Consider the following 25041-nt stretch of genomic DNA (forward strand, 5'->3'; position numbering starts at 1 on the left):
TGTTAGAAAAAGTAATTTAGTTTCTCAGGTTTCGAAGAACAGGCTCAAGGTGGTAGTCTTCAGGTGTTTTAAACAGGATCCTCTAGAAAGTGAGAGCAATTAACAAAACCCACAGTATTTCACTGAAGTTTTGACTTTTGGAGGTAGTTATTTGCTATTTTGCATACAGAAAATCGAATCTGTCAACAGGGAACTGATTGTCCCAACTTGTGTTAAATATTGGTCTTTTTTTGAGTGAGAACTGGAATATTTCCATCAAATGACTTGAATTTGCCAAATAATCATAAGGAAATTTTAGGTAGAAGTAGATAAGCTTTGATTCTCAGGCTCAGTTTACTTTTCCCAGAAGGCTTTTTTTATAACAATGAAACCCTTGATATGACTTTGAGCGGGCCACATGGTGTTTCCAAAATCAGTCTTTACTGGGACTTTGGATAATAGCTCAAGGACTTCATACCAATTTATCATTACTAATACCAGCCATGCCCTTGCGTCATGCCATTGACAAATGATTTTGTTTCCATGCTGGTATTGGCATTTTGGCAATCCTTCAAATATGCTGTAGTGCTACCCTCATTAATTTAATGAGAAATACGTTTACATTTTCTCCTGAAAGAGAACTAGCCGAGAGCTATATTTATGTAACATTAGATTGCTCAAGTATTTTACAAATATGAGCAGATGCAGTAAGGTATTTGGTCAAGCTGAAAATGTGTATCGTTTGGTGTGTGTCCTAATGAATTTCAGGTGGTTTAGCTAAATGTGCCTTTGGTACTCATAATTTGAGAATGTGTACTGGCTGTATTACTGCAGAAACACAGCTTTAATATTTCTTTTCAGGTAAAAGGACTCTTTGAACTACCTCTCAGGAGTATTTTAATACAGGTAGCAATTCTTGTTATTAAAAGTAAACACTTAAATTGTTCTCAAGCACCTCCAGTAATAACAAATGGAGAAGGTACATTTCAGATGAAGAACCTTTATTTTAAAGAACTGGGGCCAGCTGGGTTTTGCAGCACATGCAAAGTGGGTAGAGCCTTTCCAATAAAACAATGCAACTGAACTAATGGCCTTTGATAATTGGGAAACAAATCCAGAGCTGCTGGATTAAGTCTACTTATATCAGTGGTGATTACCTAAGGTTGAAGACAATAGGGAAAAAGGTAACCAGAAATAAATAGGAAGTGTGTCTCCCAGCTATGCTTTAGACCACATAAAAATCTGTGTAACAAAAATAAGAATAATTAATTAAGAAAATAGAAGAAACAAGTTATAAGCCTTTTGCCACTTTAGGTATCAGTAGTGTCATGAGCTTGGTGAGTGTTAGGAATTAATACAACGTCTTTTTACATTGAGTTTTACATTGATTTTTAGAAAGTTTAGAGATAAACTGCAGGTTTGGGGATAAAAATCAGTAGTTCTTGTTTCCAGGATTGAGACAGTAATTTCGGAAATCTGAAGGGAACTGCAGTACTAAGAAAAAGAGGAAAACCTTGCAAGTACCTAACAGACACATGGTATTTCAGAAACAGTGTGCAGTGCATCATGTATCGCAAACTATTTCCAAGCAGTGGTTCAGTCTGATAAAGCACATCAAAGAGCTTTTTGGTGGGAGTGAATTGTGAATTCAGCAGCCTGAAGTATAAGTGGTAAAATAATAAAATAGATTTTTGTGTGCCTCTGCTTAAAGCAGACTGTAACGTAAACGGAGCAGTACTAAAACCACACCACTAGAAACACAAAAATATCATTGGTTTAGGTTTATTTTTCGGATTTAGATCTCTCTAAAGTTGTCAAACATACTGTGTTTCACCAAGAACTGTATGAGTTGCTGTTATTTTACTTGATTTGTAAGTACAGTCATCTAACAATGCAATGTCTAGAAAGGTAAAAATCTATCAAAATCAGTGCAAACTTAGATGTTTTTGCAACTTAAACACAAGTTTTGTGCCTGCCTCATTGTGGTAGTATTAGTGAAAGGATAGATCCATCGTTCCTCGAGGCTCTAAATCTGAAAGGTCTTTCTCAGGCTTGAAATCATAAATGATAGTGCAAAATTGTAATATCTTCGAAACTACAACAAATTTTTTTCCCGGTTATGTCCTCATCAGCACTGAGTGTCTCAGCTTTACAAGCGAAGAAATGTGTGGAAAACTGCTGAATCTTCAAGTGATGCTGGGAATTGGTAGCTACATAGGATCACTTTTGACCGAATATGTTCTCCATTTAAGAAAATGTTCATAGAACTTATCACAGTACAAATATTGCTGTAAAGTGGTCAGACTAATCTATGAGAACAGTTAACAACCCGTAAAGGTCCAAGCAATTTCTGTGGAAAAATGTATCGGCGTTTCTCTGTGTGACATAGTTTACATCGCAGCCTCAAGAAGCTGTTACGAATTCTACTGAAAAATGGTCTCAAGGTGAGGGAGTGAGATGGCTGCTTGGCTGCAGATCCCTGACCGCTAACCTTCCCCGAAGAGCCATCCAGGCATTCCTTACCTCTGCTACACTGCTCCTCCTCTTCCCTAATTCTCCTCGGAGAAATTTGGAAAATACTCTTATTTTTTCTGTGTTTTCTTTGACACTTCTCTTGCCCTGTGTCTCATGGTCGTATATATCATCCTGAGCGTATGTTTTGCTGCCAGAGGCTTCCAACATCTGCCTGGCTCTAAGAGATTTACCAAAAATCAGCTGGTGCTCTGCCAGTTCAGGGCTCTGCCAAGCAGGACCCACAGAAATGTGGGCACGCTGCTGACTAAACAAATCACTCTCATTTAAGGCTTTGGATTTTTGACATGGTACAGGCTTTAATTCTAAACTTGAAATTCTCTGAATTTATTGTCAAGTTTTACACATTCAAATACCTTTTCGTAGCTAGAAAATTAAATTAAAGAAATGGAACTATTATTACAGTTCTGTACAGGAGTGCTAATAATATCAAATATATAATTCGTAGGGGAAAAATTCAAATGTAGTAGGTGATTAGGGAGGTATTACTGGCTGGCAAAGGAAAAATGACTGTAATCTGAACAGCAGGATGTAAGGATATTGTGGTGAATTATAAAAACATTTGGCACATTGCTAGAGTTTCTGTACATGGTACTGTGTCATGTTGTTTCAAATATTGTAATTAAAATTGGACAAACTTCGAATTAATGGAGCTGAGATTTATCTTCCCAAATGTACTCTAAAATTTTCCTCTGTCCTTATTTTGTGGAAGAGAGATGGAGAATAGAGACTTGTTGTAAGGTCCTGGAAATCCATTCTTGGGTTACTACACTGCAAGCTGAGTTCAAAATCAGTGTTCTTCCTTAGGCCTTTCGCAAGCTTGACGTTTATCAGATGTTTATTAAATGTTTATGAAAAATAAAGAGGCTGGAAAAAATATTTTGGTTTCACTAGTTTTGACTATTTCAAAATAGATATGAAATACACTTATTGTGAATGCCTCGAGGGAGAACTGTAAAGGAATTGCATGTATACTTGATACTTTTTCAGTAAAGGAAACAAAATTGTTTGTAATATGGTTGGATCAGTAACAGTAGCACATTTTAGATCTTGGAGAAGGTGATGGCAGCAGATGTAAAGGAAGAAAGGTTAAATTTGTGTTCTACCAGATACTTATAATTTCTGAAATCTGAAATATTTACAAGAGATCTTTAGATAGGTTGGGAAGTGGAAAAAAAAAAAAAGGAAAGGACAACAACAAGTAGCATTCACAAGGATCAGCAAGGTCAGCTTTGCTGTGATTACATTCAGCTTCTCTACAGCCTTTTGGGATGATGGGGGGGCAGCCTGATTCCCCTTGGGAAGTGCCTGCTGCCATGCTCAGCCCCACAGTGTGGGGACAGCTGCTCCTGGGAGGTTGGGATTGTTGAAAAGTTGATGCAGGAGGAATCCTGGCAGAAACTGGCTGGAAATAGTTTAGGTGACTTTTTGTAAAAGAAGAAACTCCAAACCCAAATACAGTAAACAATTTATAAGAGGAAAGCTACTTGCTAAACCTTTTAAGACTGGTATGGAGTTAAGGTGCTTTCCAAAGATGATTTGGGTCAGTGCCGGTACTCTGAAAATACACCTCACTTCAAAATTGACGTGATGCAGGGTAACACAACCACCATTTCCCAGATATCTCGAACACTCTCTCTGCCTTCACAGCATTAAAATCTGTGGTTCCTGGGCATCTGAGCACTGGCTTATCATATGTTGTTATGCCAGACAGATAGGGAGAATAAAAATACTTAAATATGAAAACAGTCTTATTTGAAATATGTGGAGTATGATTGTTTTGGTAATTGCTACCAAGTGTTTTCCACTTTGTGTATTCTCTACCTGGCATAGCTGTCATGTTATCATTATAATGTAAGTGGTATCTGTAGAATAATGTCATCTATACATAACAAGTTTTTCTGTGTAACTTTTCTTTTCCTGCCTGTCTTTCACATGGTCACATATACCTAAGAGAAACCTTGCAAAAACGTCTGCTGTTTTTCTGCAATAGAAAAAGTATGGTCTTTGGTAAGATGTGAGCACCTTCCCTTTTTGCCAGTTTCTCATGTTCTTTGCTCCTGGTTCTTATTCCATATAAAATATATCCATTGATCTTAACAGGGCCAGTTATTTTTCATTTTGAAGTCCTAAGTGGGCAACTAGAACTGTAAAAGTGTAAGAGAAATAAGAAGGACTTTCTGCCAACTGACTTGTTCAGTATATTATTGCTATGGAAGGCTTATACGAGAAAACTCAGTTTGTCTTTCTTTGAAGATGACAAAGAAATGCTATTCATGTAACGAGTCTCCAGAGTAAGCATCGGAAAATCAAAACCAGCGTGCCATTTCTTTGGAAGCTTCTCTTTCTGTTTTATTAGGTTTTTTTCATCTCATGCAAGATCTGCGAAGTCAGTCATGAAGCCCGTTCTTTCTGCAGAGCTTTCCACAGAGCTAACCTTTTTTTTTTTTTAAATGTACTGTTTGAGTAACTGCTAGTGAAGCACGGACCCTTGGTAGCAGTAAGCAGATGATTAACTCTGCTTCTCTGACAGTTTAAAGACTAGATGATGATTTTAGCTTCTCTAACTGTTCGATGATCAAATGGAGTTCCCAAACTGTCTGGTATTGACTGACAAAAACTTGATTTCCCCAAGGCTGCTTTGATTAAATTTATGGCATACCTCTGACAGAGAAGCCTGTAGATTTAGATTTAATTTATGTTGGTGTGAGCTTCCCTCCTTCTATGGCCTTGAGACGGACCAAACCAGTCTGTTTCTCTAACAGAGCTAGGGGAGGTTTTTCCCATCTGCTGCTTTTCTTTTGTGTCTATTGATCCTCTGGAGTAAGGACAAAATCTTGAGTAGCTAAGGAGGGAGGTTACGCTAAGTGTACTGTTTTGCTGATGCTTCCTCAATACTGGTTATTAGTGGCAATAGATGATTTGGTTGTATCCTTAAGAATGTGTTATCTGGAAAAATGAGCGTCCTTCAGATAAGCTGAAGATAATTACAGGACCTCTACAAATTCCTTAATGCATAGGAATAGACTATTAGTAATATCTTGTAATTTGTTTTTTTTTAACACTTTGAAGAACATCAATATACTAGACAGCAAAAAAGGAGAACAGAAAGACAACTTGTTCAGTTGAGCCTCGAAGAATTTTGTATCAAAGTTTTGTTTCAGGTTACATCTTTATAGCCTACAATTGAGTTTTTCCACAGAATATTGGTTTCTTCATTCCTGACAAATAATTTTGAATACCAGAAGTTCTTCATGTCTGTCTTGGTTTTCATTTCAATTTTCAGCAAGGAATTGGTTGTCTTTTATGCTGGAATTCAAACACTGAAACACATGATATTTTTCTCAAAGGTGTATTTTCAGAAGACATTGTTCTTGAGATCGGAGTGAATTATGTAGAAGCTTTTTATTATCCGTTTCTCATAGTTTTTCCTGGGGTACTTTCCTTTTTTTTCCTTGGTGGAATGTTACTGTCCTGGATAACTTAACCTATAATCACTAGCAGAGAGTGACTGTTCCTTCATTGTTTAAAGAATGCGTTTCTTGGGTTATAAAGTACCATGCTATGTTTAAGATAATTTCCTGTTAAACAGGGATTACTTCATGTTGAGCTACAGTTATGATAACTGATTTTTTTTTTTGAAACCGCGTAAATTAATTGCAATGGCTAAGTATGGGCAAAGTCTAGAAAGCTATCAGATTTTTAAAAATTATTTTTATTTGCCATATAAACTCATGATTTGTGTCACTTCATAATCAGTTGTCTGGTTCTAAATGAGATTGCGTTTTCACTGCAGTTGTGGAAGGTCAGTGGATTTGTACGTGGAGTTTGAACCAGAAGAAGTTCAGATGAAATTTTGCAATGCTTAATTGGAAAGGTGTTCCAAAGATGTTCCGCTTCATCCCTTGCAATCACCTATTTTCACTTTTTCTCACCTTCCTTAGAGCTACCCTTTCCATTTTTCTCCCTGCTAAGAATCTCTGAGTCACCTTCCTTGATTTGTGAATACAAGTGTTAGAAAGGCACGTTAAAAAAGTGTGCAGATAAATGATGAGTAATGTGCCTTTTATCAACACAGTGCAACAAGTCCCTAGTGCTTTCGACTGCAGTCTAGCCTTAATTTGGGTTAGAATTGGTTTTATCTGCTGTCCTGTGCTGTAGAGCCGTTAGGTCATTGTGTCATAGAGGAGGTTATAAACTTGTTTTTTCTTGTGTCATTAGAAAGTGTGTTCCAAGTCACAAGAAAGAACTATAATAATAACATATGACAAACTCCTCATCCTCAGTGACTGTTTTGTTGGATGCCTGGTTTCTGCTTGTTGCTCCTTTCCCTCCAGAACTCCCAGGTATCAGCTCTCCACCTAGTCACAAAGCGTCGAAGGGACCACGTGCTGTTCCCTTCTATCTTGTTGGGGACCCAGGCACTTGGAATGGTGTTGCAGTGTCCTGATTCATCGTTTCAGGATGTCTTTCAATGTGATAAATTGTGCTGTAATTTACATTGTAATTGCTTGTAACTCAAGCTATATTGTGATGCAAATGAAGATGTTTGTTTACTGCTTCCAAAACAGTTGACATGATTACAGATTTTTCCAGAAGACACACGAGGAGATGAAGCAACGACCTCATTTAATCAGCTTACACAAAGATTAAACTGGAGAGGTTGTGCTGTCACTTGTGACTTGCTGACATGTGTCTTGCGAGACACCGTATTTGCATGCTGTGTGCCCGCAGTCGCACACACCAGGGACAATACCTTTCATAGCTAATCTCCTTATAGAAGTCCTCCTCTAGGTGGAAGGAGACTTATGTTTTTCTTCGAAACTTTTTTTTTCTCTTTCAGGAGTCAGTCTTGTCAGTTGTCTTTTTCCTTAAACTTCCTTTTCCTCTTCCCTTGAGATGCAGATGTCTCTTGATTAGATCCGATGCCATCTCCTGTCCTTGAAAACACAATTACCTCCTCGTAGTTGACTCAGCATGAATCTGAATCTTTCAGTAGCAAGGTTTCCTCTGGTGAACTTCATAGTGCTTCGGTCTGTGTGTTTGTAAACATGTCTGATATGTCCCAATAAATGGGGTAATTACCTTTGATTATTAATAGCTTTTAAGATCAAGCACAACAATAATAAAAAAAACTCTGGGTGGATAGCGTGGCAGAGATGATTTGCTTCCATCTTATTCATCCTAAAGCTACTAGCAATAGATATAATTAGGCAATTTGAACATCTATCTAATTATATACCAGGTGTTTCCAGCTAAATAATCATTTAACCTTTTCATCCTTACTCCAGCTTAAACATCTTTAATTAGTGGACTGTTGTGTTAAATATTATACGAGGCTCAGGATCTGTATTAGTTTTTTGAACCGGAATTAAGCTGAAAACCTAAGTAATGCAGAGCTATGAGCATTTGGAAAAATAGCACTAAGGTTCTAAGTACATCATTCAGAATCAAGTTGCCACTCTTTCACAACATATGATCTTACGTAAAAGCCTTTTTCTCCAGAGAAGATGGTTACTGAGGTGCCTGGAATTGATTCCTCGTTCAGCGGTTCAGCTGTGGGCAGAGTGCCCAGACTAAATGAGCTTTTAAGGCCCAGCACTTAGTGATGCATTTTGTCCATTTTATTTTTTTAATGCTTGATTGATTTGATAATGTTTATCAAATTAACAGAAACTGATTAGTAGCTCTCTATTGCAGACAACTTCCAGGAAAGTTATGTTGGTGGGGAGAAAAAATTCGTAGTTGTCTGTCAGAAAGGTATAAAGGGCTTTGTAATCAAAAAGAGAGAAAGAGGGGAAAGTCTGAGCTTGGCTTCATATTCAGATTGGTTTAAATATATGCAGATAATAAACTTGCTGAACTACTTTATTTAGCCATATTTACCTAGGGACAAATTGGTTCAGTCACTGCAAGTACTCACAACTATTTGAAAACCCTCGTTTTACACTTTCTGAATTAAAAAGGAAACTAAACAGTGGCTGATCCAGGCAGAGGGTGGAAGGTTTGAACACGCTCTCAGGAATGTGTCTGAGCTCTGTCACCTTTCTGAGTTTAGATAATAATCCTTTCCTTCTTACAGGGGGTGGGTAAAAGCAAGGATAAAAGCTGAGCTGTTCCAGTGTTTTGTGGACCAGTATCTGAGCCAAGCTGTACAAAGAAAGAGAAAGGGGATAAAAGTGTTTGACTCAAGTCGTTTCATAACAATATGCTTGAGTTTACTTAAATTTGAATGAAATTATTCCTATGTTTTTTGTCAGCTTGATCATTAATGAAGAGCCTTCTGCATTTGTTCATTGCCATTCATATAAAACTCATGTGGACTGCTCTGTGTTTAACAAAGATTAATTTTATCTCATCACATACTGAAAAAGTGATAGCTGTCATGGATAACTTCTCCTTGAAAACTGTAAATGAGACAACGATCCTTTGGAAAGTGGCAATAAAACTGGTCATTTAGGCCACAGATTCAGGAGTAAAACAGTTGATTTTACATTACCCCAGTGGTAGTGCTAATTTTACAGTGACTATGAGCCCATATGTAATGTTGGTGATATAACTACATGAACACAGTGAGGGTACCCAAATCCTGCATTTCCTGAAGGACAATTGTTAATATAACAGCCAGTAGAAAGTGATTAATTTCACACATAGAAAGTACTACGCTTTAAAATTAAACATAAAATAAAGAATAGAATACTTAAAAATGTTTGCTATGCTATTTCCATAAACTAAAGGAAAACACTGAAGGTTTGTTTGAAATAATATACTGACTGTTTTATGATTCTTGTGAATTGTCTGAATTAAGTACTTTCTAGATGTAGCCTGACAGGCCTGAATTGTCAGAAGTTCCAGTCTTGTCTCCTTTCCCACTAGAATTATGAAGAACAGAATATTCATTTCCTGAGACTGAAAACTGTCCATATTCAGATAGACAATTTAATGAAATACTGCAGAATTTCAGAATGAATAATGCTCGTGACATCTGGAGAATTCATCTGCATGATCTTTTGAATACATTATTGTAAACTCGATACTAGCGACTTAAAAGGTATTCCTCCCAGTGATAAGGTGTTTTGTTTTCCTTGCTATAGTTGCTATATGTTAGCCTTGGCATTTGAGAAGTTAGCAACAAGAAGCAATGGAATGTCTTTTCATGTTACAACGGGAGTGGTGGAAAGTGTGGGTTAAAAGTAGTTCTGAGTTATGTTTATCTAATTGGGGGAAATAGAAGTTTTGGAGTCTGTGTTGCAAGAAACTTCATTTGCCTTATTTCTGTCTTCAAATGGAATGGGTATTAGGGCAGCTTAGAAAGAGACAGCAGTCTTGTAAAAGGCTCTTTTCTTCAGTCGGCTATCCTCATTTGTTTAGAAAGACTTGGGGGGAGGGGGAGCAAACAGAAAACCACCAAAACCAAACAAACAAAGTGTGAGAAAACCCAAGTAAAAAACAAACAACAAACGAACAAAAAACCACCAGAAAAATCCATCAAAAAAACCTGCTTGATTTTCGAGTTTCTCCTGAGAGTACCAAGAGCTGGCAATCATGAAAGATGCTGCTTTTTCCCTCTGCTTGGAAAAAAATAATCGTGGGCCTGAGTGTAGTTGGCAGTCTTGAGAGTGTGCGATGGGATGCCTGAGGGTGTCTTGACCTCAGGTGAACCATCTGGAGATGAGCCACGGTGCCTCTATCTGGGGAGCCAAAGGCACCTGACAGAAAAGCACACAGGAGGTGTTTTCTTGGAGGGCCACCAAATGCCTTCCAGAGAACCTGGTTACTCTGGATGTCTTACACTAGGGGATGTCTGGGATGACTCAACAGACCCAACTGGGCTAAATGACGTAGAACAATTTAATTTGGTATCAGGATCTTTCACTTTAAAGCAAATTTGTGTTGCAGCAGCTGATGTGGGGAGAGGACTGTTGCCCCTGAATACAGGCAGTCAATTTGTGGAGGCCACCTGAGATCACAGGGGGCTGAGAAACCTGAGGAATGCCAGACATCTACTTTCAAGGGGAACAGCGATCAAGAGATCTTTGTCTAAAAGCAAGACTGCAGCGTGCCCGGAGCACCTTTCTGTTCATGTTAAACTGGTTGATTTTGAGGAACTTGGTGCAGTTGCGATACTGGGATCCCTATCCTAGTCATGGGATTAGTGAATAACGAGGGCATGAAAAATAGCAGGGTGGGTAAAAATCTGTGTATAGAATGTAATGGAACTAGGTATCCATATTCAGATATCCTCCAGGGAGTACTGCAGCAGAGAAACCTGGAGGATGTAATTTTCCTGTCCTTGCTGGAAAAGGACATGGTAATAGGAAGAAGAAAATTGTGTGGTTGTCTGCAGGACAAGCTAGGAGTTTTCTCTGTTAAAACAGACTTTTCTCCCTATATTTCTTAAATAGACCTTCAGTGTCAAAATTCAAGGACAGAAGCATAAAAACCATCAAGTAATTAGTTTGAATAATTGCCAATGTACTTTGTGTTTGTTTTTAGATGGTTAATTGTACTTAGAATATGAAGTCACATAGTAATAATCTGGTTATACCGTCATTTAAGAACTCTTTCTGGATTCAATTCCTTGTGAAAACAATTTCTGGTGTAGATAATTGTTGATGTTTTCTAGCTTTATCTCCTAAATAAATTTTAGAATTAATTTAGAATTAAAAAATTAGAATTTTTTAGGCGTCTTCCACAGATCAACTGTTTTGCTGCTGGCCTTTGTAACACTCACTTTGACACCTCATTCCCTTTGCACATGTTTTGGTGACTCTGGACTGTTAGAGGTTTATGATGTGTTAGCATTAGAGACTTCTTCATTGGGGTAAAATACTAAACTACACCAAGCCTACCACAGTTGATAAGAGGCGGTTGAAATTGGCTCAGTGCTCCTAATTTGTTTGATTCTAGCTACCTATTTAATCAAGTGCATATAAACTGCTGGATTTAGCAAATACGGCTAAAATATACCAGGAAAAAAGCCATAGGAAAGTAACCACCCACAGAGTCAGTTATGAGTTGCTGTGATGCTGTCTGTCCAGCTAAGAGTATGGTAGTGTCTTTTAGGGAGTGAGTGGGAAGGAAAATCAGGGCAGAAATGACTGTTCCTTAGAAAGACAGATAGCTGTTGGGCACAAGCGTCCTATCAAAGGTGAAGAATATCTCTGTACTACGGTTGGTAGACAAAATGATATCTACAGAGGGTTTGGGGAGTCAGATGTGGCTGCTGTCTACACAAGCCAAAGGACTTCCTTGCATTCATCGATCCCTATTGGATACTGGGATTCCTGTGTGTTTGTAACATCTCTTTACCGTTTGCAATACCTTCACTGAAATTTTGTTCCCTATGTAAGAGCCAAAGCATGCGGTGTGCATTTCTTTTTTTGTGCAAGGAACTTTAAGTAAACTATTTTGACCTTTTCAGGATCTTTAATTAAAGTTTAGACTTGGTCTCCAAGAGAGTCTCTGAGCTGTCCCAAAGTTTTCAAGAGTCCTGGAGGCTGTTCATCTGGCCTAGCGCTTAGTGTCTTCCTTATTCCTAGAAAAAAACTACACAGTTTATTTTTAAAGGTAGTCATCACAGTGAACTACATGTTAATCCCTTTATTTTATGTCTAATCTTCTCTTAGTGGAGTTGGATTTTCAGTTATAGAGGGAAAGGCAGAAAGAGATCGACTGGAAACTTTCAGAAAACCTATAAAACAATCTATTGGGATATTAAAGCTCTTTCACGTAGTTGCTTTTGATTTTTTCACCTTGCTTGTGTTTTCTACTACCAGAAGAAACTATGCCTTTAAGCTCCAGATAAACCTGTAAATGGATCAGTTTTTTTCTGTCATTCTATGAAAATAGCTGACAAGTCAGATAAATGGCAAGGAAGGAGCACAGCATTAGCACTGATTAAAAATAGTGATGCACTAAGTTTATTGCATTTAATTTTTTAAATTTTATCTCTAGGTCAATAATATGATTATTGATAATTATTGTCAAAAGGAACATTTGACCCCAATTTTTATTGATCTGCCTTTTCTAAATATCGAAAACTGGTATGTAAAAAAAGGACAGTTTGACTCCGCCTAGACAGGGGAATTAGGAGGTTTATGTTCTACACTTAACTCATTACATTGAATTACGTTTTGCCCTTTTATATTCACAAGTGGCCATTTATTGACATGAATGAATGTCTTTGTGTGTGTTTCTGAAAGTATTATTTAGCTCTTGGTATGTGAAGATTATACAGCATTAGGGAATGAAACCAGCTTTTTTTTCTCTCTTATAGCACACAAATAGCTGCTTCCTTCCACAACGTGGCTGGGATGCAGAAGAAGAGTGAGTGGAAGATTTCAGGACAAGGTATGTTCCCTGTATGTCTGTTAACCAGTCGAGTTACATGCGTACGGAGCGTGGATCCTTAGGGAGCTGTGAGGGTCTGCCTCTCTCAAGCATGAAATATTTCTGTCCCATTTATCTTTTTCTGAGGACACGATATCTGGGAATTTGCCTGCTCCTTGGTTCAGGTCAGAAAAACCTAACAGGTTCCTTGATCTTCAAAGGTATTTAGGGCTACTTGTGGCTAAACTTTATTTTACACGTTTTGGAAAGTAGGTGAACGTTCAGGTTTTTCATACGATATAAAGGCAGGAAATTTGATGAAAATCATTATTCTACATAGTTGCAGACCTAAATGCGTCTTTCTAATGGAGAGTTTTACAAAACTTAGAGAAGTCTGGAAAACAAATTTTTTTTTGAGGAAATGTACTGTAGCTCAAGATCTGGATGTAATTTCCCCCCTCCCCACCCTTTGCAATAGATTTGTAACTCAAATGCTAAATCGTATTGAGAGTTGAAGTACTGTCACTATAATTAATATTTCTTTCAATACAACTAATATGATTTTGAATTAATTTTGATGTAAATAGTAGGCCTAAGTCCAAGTTCCTGCCAATAAACTGCAGTTATGTATCCCTGGAACAGTTACTGTCAGTTGAAATACGAGACCAGTGCAGTTAACATCAGAAGAGGGGTCGTGTGAAGCAACCAAAATTATCATAAAAAAATTGAAATGTATGAGACTGCAATTACCGTAACATCACAACACGGAGACCTTGCAATTGATAGTGTAACAGCTTAGATGTCAATGGAATAAGTCAGTGAAACAACTTCAAATAAAGGAATAAAGAATTTTAATGGCATCGTATTGGTTGGCTCAAGAATTGTAATGTTTTAGGGGTACTGGATCTATAGTTAGCTATTAAAAATGCTATAAAGTATGGCTGCTGTGCATAACTGCTGTTTCTCAGTTTAGTGTTTTGGATGTCGTCAGCTTTTTTGAGGTTGTTAACAAAGGAAAAGTATTTTAAGATAAGCAGATTCTAAGTTTTCTTTTCTTTTTTTTAATTAAAACTCTTTACTCTAAAATGTTTTGACGCACAGAAACTGAAAGCGTATAAAAAGGTATTTACTTTAATAATCTCACCCACCAACTTAAATCTCCGCAAAATTAACCAAGTCCAAGAAAGTCAAGTATGACCAGAACAACCACCTAACACGGCTGTCAGATCACCCACCTCTGTGTTTGACAATGAGAAATGTCAGGAAGATGACTTCAGGAGATAAGATAGAAAATTCTTATGCAACACCAGTGTATTCAGTATTTTTCAAGGGCTGCTAGCACAGTGGTTTCAGGAAGGATTGCTTTTTCTAACTTGCTCAGGCTTGCTGTTGGGAGAGAAAAAAGGTTAATGAAAAAAGAGAGACATTCAAAGGGTTGTATGCAATTCTATTCAAACAAGAGGAGGAGTATGTAGTTGAATTTCATGAAGGTGCTGCTGTACTTTTCACCCCAAAGGAGTTACGTTTCAGTTTCTGAAATTAGCAGAGTTCATCCCGAATTTCTGAAAAGCAAGCTGAGGGAAATCTCCATTAGCTGACTCTTATTTTTTTATGTGAGTTGTAACAACGTAAAAGCTTAGAAATTCCAGAAAGAAGAGACTAAGTAGGATGGAAACAGCTACATACAGATTGGTTTTATTGCATCAATCTTAACAGAAGAGTGAAAAACCTCAAAAGGAATCAAATTTTAAAAGACTTAAGGATAACAATGTAATGACAGGAAATCTTTGAAACTATTCTATACTTAATAAAGTTACCTGCATGAAATAATAAAATTGGATTTTGTAAAGGTATTGGATGTATTACATGGCATTTTGCTAACAAAACTGTACAAAATAATATAATTAAAGCTTACATTAAATGATTTAGGAACTAGCTGTTGGACAGACTTGAAAAAGTCCGTGAAGTCTCTGCAGGGAGAGATGATGTGCCTGGTGCTGCTCAACATGTCCATCATTCATCTCAAGGTACACTTGGTATAATCTTGGGTAGTTGAAAGGGATGAAGGCTGTACCTGCAGAGCAGAAGGTAGTGTCTCGAAAAGCAAACTAGCTCTGGAAGAGATCCGAAACACAACTCGGAATGAGCACCACAAGGCCAAAACTAGGGAGTAGCTGGAGAAAGGTGATCGTTTTGTTACTGGCTCTGAGTACAGCACTGCTGCTATTAATGCAGCAATGCTGTATTCCTCCCTTTCAGGACAGTACTTTTTAAAAAGATTTTTGAAAAACTGGAGGCAATGCAGAAAGCAGCCATAATGGTGGAAAACGGCCTCAGAGTAAGCAGCTTAACTCACTCTTTTTAATTGCAAAATTAGTAAATGAAAGATGACTTCCTTAGGGTGTAAAGGAGAAATAATAGCAGGCAGTAAAGAGCTCTTCAGTTGTTTTAACCAAAGAATCAATATTTATTAGTGTAAGTGTACATGTTTCAGCTGGAGAAACACAACTTTTTAAGACTGCTCAACTTCTTAAAATAGCTGGTGGTTAAAATCAGAAAGCACAGGGAGGGTGAAAAAAAAAAAAATCTACTTGATAAAGCAGAAGAGTTCTGCCTTTGCTGTCCAGACAAGGCTTGGATTCCTTTCTGAAGCATTAATTCTACTTAAATACAAGTTATTGGATTTAATTAAATTCACTTGTGATATTCAAGATGCTATGATCTGTAGGAGACCAGACTACAAATAATCCAAAGATGCTGTTGGCTCTGAAACTGTGAAGGCTCAGGGGGTTATTGCACACTTTCAACCACTTGCTGATTAATTTCAGATGTATGTACTGACACTGCTTGATCTATCTGAAAAAGTGAGAAAATAGTAGCAGTATCTTAAGTAAGTGCATGTTCCGTCTTCCGGTTATTATCCTTGCCTCGTTGTGGTTTTTTTTCCCCCCCAAACCTGTGCTAAGGAGTTGGAATATGCTGATTCTTTATTTTGCTCAGTTCTCTGATGATTGCTTCGTAAGAATGTTTAAGTGTTTCATTTGAAGGGAATGTTCTTCGGTCAGAAAGTTGACCAGAGTATCTAGTGCTTGCTTGGTTCAAAGCATGGATTTTCTCCAAAAGAAAATAATTTGTGTTCGTTCCTCAGTCATTATGTCCCAGATTTTTGTGTGTGTGCAGTTAAGTAGCTGCCAGGGAAACGAACATGAGTTGAGTGTCTAAGTGATGATGCTAACAAATGCGCTAGTGAGGATCTTGTCTAATACACATGAAAAGAAAGAGGAGCCTTTCTGTTGATTTAGGTGGGAATTGAATTGGAGCCCAATGACCTTAAATCTAAGAAGCAAAAAACCAGATTTTAAACACTTCAAATTTATATATGTATTTTGTCCTGTAGTTGTTATTACCCGAAGCCTCCTTTCAGCAGAAACAGAATTAGTTAAGTTTTTGTAACGTTGGAGAACGCTTCATGCAAGCTGATCCAAATTCTGCCTTCTTACATCCTTTCGTCTTCCACAGAAGTGATATAATGCTCCAAAGTGTGAAGTTTTGCCCAGAACATAATGGATTGGAAGCCATCCTGTGGTGGCTTGTGGATTGGAAGTGGCAGATGTCCTTAGTGCCTTATCACAGGAGGAGACAGGGGGCAGTTCAGTGAAAATCAGGAGTGTAGAACATGGTCAGCCTCGGTGCATCTACTCACTCTTCCTGGAGTTGAGCTCGATTCAGATGTTTCTAGTAGCCATCCTTTTCCTTATCTGCCTCAGACCTTGGCTAACTCCGAGCAAAACAAACACAGCACCCTGATGGCTGCTTAATTATTTTCACGCTGGTGCACTTTGAGCTCAGCACAGCACTGTGTAATGTACAGCCAGACAACTGACCTGTCTTTCCAGAAAAGACATCAGCAGGACAGAATGAGAAGTCTTAAACTTGCTGATAACTCCAGGCTTCTGTCTAAATCTCCAGCCAAAATTTTTGTTACAATACAAATACCATAAGAACTTTGAAATGCTTTGATTTTATATTTTTTTAAATCCTAGTTGTTCAGCATAATGTGAAGGACATGTAATACATGTCAAAGGAGAAAGTTTTACTTTTGAAAACAGAATGGAATTTTCTAAGGAAAATGTTCATTTAATTGAATGACACTGAATGCGAGTGGATCAACATAATTATTTTCAACCGCTCTATTACGAAACTCCTCATTCATCTGCAATTCTGTACTTGCTTTGCAATTGTAATGGTTGGCAATTCTGGGCTTTTAGTGTCAAGCCTGAAACTGTGCATATAACAAAACCATGGAATTATGACCCAGCGGTGCTTTAACACTCTGGTGTCGAAGGGATGGATTTTTAAAAACTTTCTCGATGCTAACAGATTACTCAGAGCAGGCTGAGAAAAATCAGGTGAAGATGAAAGCTAATACAATGAGAGCAGAGCGTTCATACTTGAGTAATGAACAAATACACCAAGAGCATTGGCTTAAGATTTAATGACATCTGCAGCCAAGGAATTATCTGTAAATAACTAAACCACCTTAGTTACCGCATGTGTAGCTTGATCCTCCTACTGAGTCTATGGCAAAACGTGTCTTGAGTTCAATCAAGTGGGAATGATCTCGAAGTATCAACACTGTATCTAGGAACACACTACACCTTTTTGAATCTTACGACGTGGTAGGGATCAAAGCCAAGTGGTTAAGGCTGAGTTAAGCCAAGTCCATCTTAAATTTTTCTCAGTACTGCTAAACTAGTTTTCACTTGGAGCCACTTAAATTGCGTTTTTCTTACGTATGAAACAAGTATTGAGACAGACTGTTGGAAGTCACCTCTGCCTCTCCTGGTCCTCTTTTTCTCTAGAAGGTAAGGAACAAAAACAGAGTGAAAGAGCTAAACAGGTTTTAGTTCCACCAACACATTGAGTATGAAGCTATGACTTCCCATACTAACCATAACTCCCACTGCTCTGAGCATTGCAGAAGCTCTGGAATCTGTGCTCCATTTTCCATGTCTGCTGTAGCTCATTGGTTGGCAAATGGGACAGGAGAGGTTTTTAATGAAACTCACTGTGATGCCTCTGCTTTTAATTAGTGCCAAACGACTGGGCTCAGGGTATTGTCTAAATTTCTTGAAGACATCTGGCTCTCTTCCTCAAGCTAAGCTAAGAGTGGGGAAACATTAATCTCAATAAATATTGTATGCACCTCTTTACAAACGGCAACTGATAAGTCAGAAATTCTCAACGAAGACTTTTCTTTGTTGTCTGACGAAGTGAGAATTTCTAACCTGCAGGACATGAGCACATGCTGGTGATAATTCTACTTAGAAAATTATGAAGCACATCAATGTATTTTGCTCTTTTCTTTCTCCCTTATGCCAATGATCAAACAGCAATTTCAGCTCTACAAATTTGTATTAAATTGGATGTGAATCTACGCTCAAACTTTAAACCCACTGCTACAAACTTGTGTGCCAGCCTTTCAAAGTAAATTCTGCTTGATTTGAAGTTTTTTCCTCTCTAATTTGTTTCATGCCGAACGAAAGAACAGTTTTCGTTTTCTGCGTATTGCAAGCAGAGTCAAGCACAAGACCAGAAATAGTGTGGCCCATGTAGAATCTGTGGCTCAAATGGGATGAAACTATTCTAGTTATTAGACAATCTTACTGTTTAACAGTGCCTTGAAGAAACAAAACAAACATGTTATGGAGCCTTGACTAGAGAAGATTTCCAAGCTAGGAAAAAAAACCACCTCTGAACTGTTGAGCACCATGTATATAAGAGCGTTTAATATTTTTAAAATGTGCCAAATTTGAAATTGGAAGACAGGAATTTTACAATTTAAAAAAGCCTCTGCCACTATAATTTGAAAATACAAATTTAAATTACTTTCTGCTAGTTATTTCAGAATGCCATTTCAATGCAGAATTTGTATTTTGAAAACCTTAAAAGATTTGTTTTCCATAAAAATCGTGAGAATTTACTTAAGTTTTTTCATTATTATTTAGTTATTCTGGAAACAAACTTTTTTCTTGTTTTTATAAATAAATTCTTCCCGCTGTATATTAAGTAATCTTTGTATGTCTTATCCTTTCCTTCAAATCCAGCATCCCTGAGGCTTTGATTCTTCCTCTACAGCTTCATCCTGAAAGAAAAATGAGAACTAGGATAGTTTTAACCACTAACTAATCTTCATTTTTGCAATCAGGTTCAGAGATATTTTCCTGTATCTGCTGGGCTCCTCATATTGGTTGTGCTACTGCAGAAAGCAGCACAGGTAAAAGGCAGTTGAACGTCTTACCCAGGAGGGTGAATCAAGGGTTCAGTTTATTCTATTGTTACCTGAGAAAACAAGTGAGTTGAAATTGTCACGGAACAGTCAAAATATAAGGAAGTAGAAGAAATGTAGGAATCATACAGTGGACGTGTTTTGTTTTTTTCATATAGCATCAGGGAACAAAAAATCAAAGTCACCATGCTTTAAGTAATACCTGTGCTATGAATGCTTTGGTATCATTGACAGGGGAAATAGGAAAACAGATAAAAATCTTTTTTAAATACTCTTATAGCAAATAAAATCTTCTGTCCTTTTTTTCTCCTCCTTGTGAAAGTTGAACATGAAATTATTTTTTTGAGTATTTCGTTGAACAAAATTATAATTTTCAACTACAGAGTTCATGGTGTTTGGTGTAGAACCACCCATGTGGTGCAAATCAGTGTGTAACATGAGAACAGCGCTGAAGAAATAACACGCTTTCTGGTTAAGTCAAAGGAATAAGACTGGGTTGAGGACAAGTCTAAATGTTAATGCCTTTATGCTAAAGAAATATAACAGAAAACCACCAAATAATCCATTAGTGTTACTTAAGCTCAAAATGCTTCATAGTGTTCAATAATGATCTTTTAATTTTTTGCCTATTCCTAAATAATTGTGTTTTTTAAGTTGGGACTGTTTTCACTGACAAAATATTGGTTTGAAACAAAAATCGAGGTTTCAGTAATAAACTTCTTAAATACAGCATTTTGTTGCTTCCAGAGGAAGCATCTCCTTCAGAAAAATACCTAAATAAATTGCTTTTGACATTTCTAAAACGTTCTTCTCTCTACCATTTTCTCTAACAGCATTAGCAAAGCATAAACCTAAAAAAGCTGTGCCCTTTTCCTCTGGAAACCTGTGACAACAGCTTCAGAAGTCAAAGTAGCATTATAGAACAAGGAAAAAGAACATTTGGGAAATCAATCACAACACCAGGGAGTTTTATGCTCTTATGTCTTCCTTTAGGCTTATCCACTGCTCTGTGGTCCAGCATGGGGGTTGGTTTCTGGTCAGGGGAAGCCAGGCACGTTACGGTTGTCCCAGGGTGTCTCTGGCCGTAAGCTTCAATGACTCTGGGGACTGATGTCACGATTCACTCATGGTTTTACAAGGGCAGTGTTTGCAATGTATAGTAGAGGGCTCTCTCTTTCAACCCAGATTTTCTTCTGCATCAATGTGTCGTACCAGAACAGCTGAGGTGGGGGAGAGAAGGGAAGTTCTCCATGTGAGAAACTTCTCCAAGAAATCTCCTTACTATCGTAGTTGTGTTTTTTTTTTTCGTAGTTTGCTCCTTTGCATATTACTTTGAAGTTCTGACATTCATGCAGATCAGGGTAAAAAGTCTCCTTGTATATATTAAAAACAGGAACTGCAGTTTTACAGAACCTCCTCGTTCTCTATGTAGTAGACTCTATCCTTTCTGTATAGATATTTCATTACAAAGCACATGCTATAGAGATTTCAGTTGACAGTATAGATTAGGTTGATTTTCAGTTGATTGCATTATACTAATTTCTAACCATGTTGTTGTATTTTCGTTCTGCCTATCTAATCAGCGAAGAAGGTTTCAGTGAAAAAAAAACTGCTTAGAAGACTCAGATTTATACATAAACTTTACCAAAAACTATGAAGCAAAGGTGACTGGAAAATTTTGACAGATATTTTCTTTAGCCTAAACTGGAACATGTAATGAAAATACTTTCTCTTGGAAATACCCACTTCAAAATGAGACACACGTATTAATCCTATTCAATTGTTTTCTTTCAGCAATTCAGAGGACTGATAGTGGTGGTTGTGGGGTGGTTTTTTTTTGCTTAGGAATAGCTTCAGAGTTAACTTTTTCAACAACAATTCAGTAGGGTTCACATGAGCCGTTTCTACCGGTGCATACCATTTATTAGAGCTTTGGTTTATAGTGAATTCTGAACTTATTCTAAAATTAAAGACAGTTGACATGGTTGTTACAGATGATTAAAGTGTTAATATATTGAAAGGGACTGACCTTAATTATGAGCTCTGCTGTTAGAACCAAGGATATAGACTGATTTCAAGAGGTTGATCTTGCAACTGTCCCAGATAAAAAAGGACACGATTTAGGTTTTGGTCATTGGATGTGGTTTGCCATCACTCCCACCTTGCAGCTCCCTGATATGCCCCCCAAGCAAAAAGTCCTTTCCCTAAAACTGTGGATGTGCGCTTTTACATCTAGAACAACAGTGTTGGCCACAGCACCACCGTTAGCTCCCAACTTAAAATTCTGCTGAAGCTGACAAAACCTTGGCAGCTATATTTCACTGATGCAGTCACCAAACTTTACTGAGAGAGTAATGCTTTAGCTGCGATTAAAAGCTTGACTGTTCTTACTTATTGTTTCCAGACTCTTTAAGACGTTTCTTCTGAAATACAGTAGTAGTTTTTTACTGCAGCAGCCATATTTTATGTTAACCCCAGGTGATGAAGGGATTTGTTTTGTGCCTAAGCACTGTATCAACACAGTATGAAAAATCTGACTCTATTCAAGTCCAGGTAAGATATTTTCCATATAATTGAAAGGAGTTACGACTGTATCAATACTGAGAGACAGTGATGCAAAGCACCTTATATCGAAATAGACAGTGGTTGGAGAAGGAAAGGATTAAGCAATTTGCACAGAATCACGTTGCGTGCTAGTGACAGAGCCAGGTTTTGTGGCTGAGTTGTTTCAGTTCTCAAGCCAGAGCCCCTCATCACTAGACCATATCACTTTCCACTGTTTAAAATGGTCGGAAGTGAAGAAACAGTGAATTGTTGGGACAGCTGTGTTTCGACTGATGGCTCAGTTCTGCTCTATTATGCTTCACAATCATCTGCTGCAACAAGTTAACGGGTCCATAGTTCAGCACAACTCATGACTCCATCAGAAAGGATGCAGAAAATGCTGTTGAAGGTAACAACAGTTTGCAATGGTGTAAGAGATATTTCTGCTGAGAACATAAAAGGGCCAAGGTTTTGTCAGTTGAAGTGTACAGAGATAACAGGCAAAAAAGTATAACAATGGATAATACACAATGGGTCCATTTATTTTGTACAAGGATGTATTGTGTAATTTTTCAAGAAGAAAAAACCTTTGGGAATAATTTTAATGCGACTTTTAAGTTCTGTTTCAGGCCTTGTTAGTTACAGTAAGTCAAAACAGACAAATGCAGACCCTCTGACAATTCATACGTATTATACCAGTGTTGATAAAATGTGTTATTTTGTTCTGAATATAGTCCTACTACAGCTGCTGGATTTTTTTGGGGGCAGGTGTGGGTGAAGCTAGAGAGTGTGCTGTTGAACATGTCTGGTTGAACAGCTCCAACTTTCAACAACTGTTCATTTGAGCATGGTTCCCATCCAAATTTTGGTTATGGCCTCTTTGTAGTGACTAATATGTCACTAGAGTATGACCTTTATGTGTAACTGAAACTCTGTCTTCACTTGTGACCTCTCTCCAATTTTATATTAAATTTCACATCGTATTCTAGAGAATCTTATCGCCAGGGTATCTAAATACCCATGTGAATGTAGTTTTTGTTACTTATTCCTCAGCATGACAGTTATTTATATTACAGTGATAAAGTGAGAACTTGATTCCCTGACAGGAGAGGGCATTTTGACTGATGGGTTTTGCTGCTTAAGTCAATCAGTTCACTTGTTTTTTGGTTTGTTTGTTTGTTTTTTTTCTTGGAAGAGAGAAACAAATTTCTTACGAAGATAAAGCATTATATGAAAAGGTGATATGGAATACTAATTTAAAATTGAATTAATTAATTGAACCAAAATATCTGAATTCTGGCAAAGCAGAAATTTTTTGTTCAGGCTTGTTTTGCGAGGCTCTTTGCTCTGAACGCTTTGGAGCTAGAAGAAATTAAAAGTGGTAATTATTATCTGGAAAACCAGAATCATCTTTGAATTAAGATTAGTATTTTTTTCCTGGGTTTTGATGTGTTTTTAACAGTTTTCTGAATTGGCTTCTGATGGCAGTGTCTCTTTCCTACTATTGTAGCTCAAATATCATTTACTAAAATTTTTTAATTAAAAAGAGGAGGTTTTTGTAGTAATGATACAAAGAAAGCAAAGTAATCCATAAAGATGATTTGTCTCTTTTGGTGACAGTTGTGGACAATTAGCATAAAAGTGTGGTGTACATGATGTCTGGGAACAGAATTATCATTGAAGTGGACAAATGCCATGTTAAGTTTGGTATTAAACACTGAAAGTAACAAACTCCATTTAGTTAAGACTTCTTACAGCATTACAGAAATAAATCTGAGGGAAATTCCAGGTGAAATTGGTTCAAATGAAACAGACTTTAAGAGAAATGTGTTACATGAACAGTAAGCTTAATAGCTGTGAAAGGTAGAAATGATGTTTGCAAAAAAATAATAAAAATGGGGAAAACAAATATAAATCAGTATGAATTAGATGTATTGGTACTCAGAACACTGGTAAGTTCAAAAAGCCAAAGGGAAAACCTCAGCTGAGAGTCATTTTGGTAACATTATTCCTGTAGATGATTATAACTAAATAGCAGCATATTTATTTATTACTGTATGTAATAGTAGTAGTATCTATTGTAGGAACTCTCTGATGCTACTTGGAAAGGAGTTAATGGTTCTACAATACCAAAGAATATCACCTGTTTTTCTCTAATTCTGTTTACTATTTTTTTCAGAGAATTTTATAAATTGGATTAATTTTTCAGAGCTTTTAATAGAGCAATTGTATTTTAGGTTTACCCACTAAGTAATGAAGGTCAATGGTTAACGAAGAAGTAATATTCTTCAAAAAAAAATGATGTGGTCTAGTCAGACCTCATTTTTATTGGATTTTTGGGGAAAAAATGTAGATGTCTACGTATTTGTTGCCTTCTATCTGCTAAACTTGCAAGTACTAAACTTTATTGGCTGACATTGAACTAGGTAATATGAATTGTAGATAATCAACATATTTCAGAAATGGACTCTTATTCCTTAACAACTTTTAGTCTATTCCTATTCTTTGTCTAAATACTTAGCTGTGTTTGCACAGAAATGTACCATATAAAATATTTCCAAGAGTCTTCTATATTCTGATGGAGCAAAACATCCTGATTTCCAGTTATCTAAATTACTTTTTTTTCCTTAAATGCTTTAGTTTTCATCTACCTTTTTAGACTTACAGCATTATTTGTGAGGCAGCTTTAGGATAACCATAAATATAATTTTAGAAGACTAGGTTTTGGTTGGCATGTTCATATAGAGAGCTTTTCATAGTCAGATCCACACAACTTTTCAGGTAGTGTCTGAGATACCTTCTCTTCATAATAGAAATCACATAGCATTAGTGTTCTGGGATCTTTTCCAGCAGGTGAAAAGACCTGTTGCTTCCAAATAGAATGCAAAAAAAAAAGAAAAAAAAAACCACAACAACAAAAACCCCACCAAAACAAAACACAAACAAAAAGTTGGAGCTATGAAATCAGGAAAAAAAAAAACCTCTGATAGTTTGTGTGTCTCAAATTAGATGCCTTCTTGAGGTTTAAGTACTTTACAGGACACTGTTGTCTTGTTTCTTTGTTCAAGTTTCTTTTCTGAATCATCTCCTGGTAAATCTCTGAATCTTTAGTAAAGAGAGTAGGGATGACCCACTTATTTACTAAAATGAAAGGAAAAAAAATATTGGCTGCCTTTCTTATAGCAAGTTATTGTTTGGACTATGTTCTTGGGGTACCTGAACAGAATTTTGTCACAGAAAAATTAAATTCAGGTCTTCTGCACTCTGGGAGAACAGCTAATAGCAAAGGCTGCACGCTGAAGACGAGTGACGGGATTCTCTCTCTACCTTCCCAGGCTTTGCCTGGGCAGTTGCATTGAAGCAGC

The sequence above is a fragment of the Tauraco erythrolophus genome, chromosome 5 (assembly GCF_009769465.1).
Source record: "Tauraco erythrolophus isolate bTauEry1 chromosome 5, bTauEry1.pri, whole genome shotgun sequence".
NCBI classification, from domain to species: domain Eukaryota; kingdom Metazoa; phylum Chordata; class Aves; order Musophagiformes; family Musophagidae; genus Tauraco; species Tauraco erythrolophus.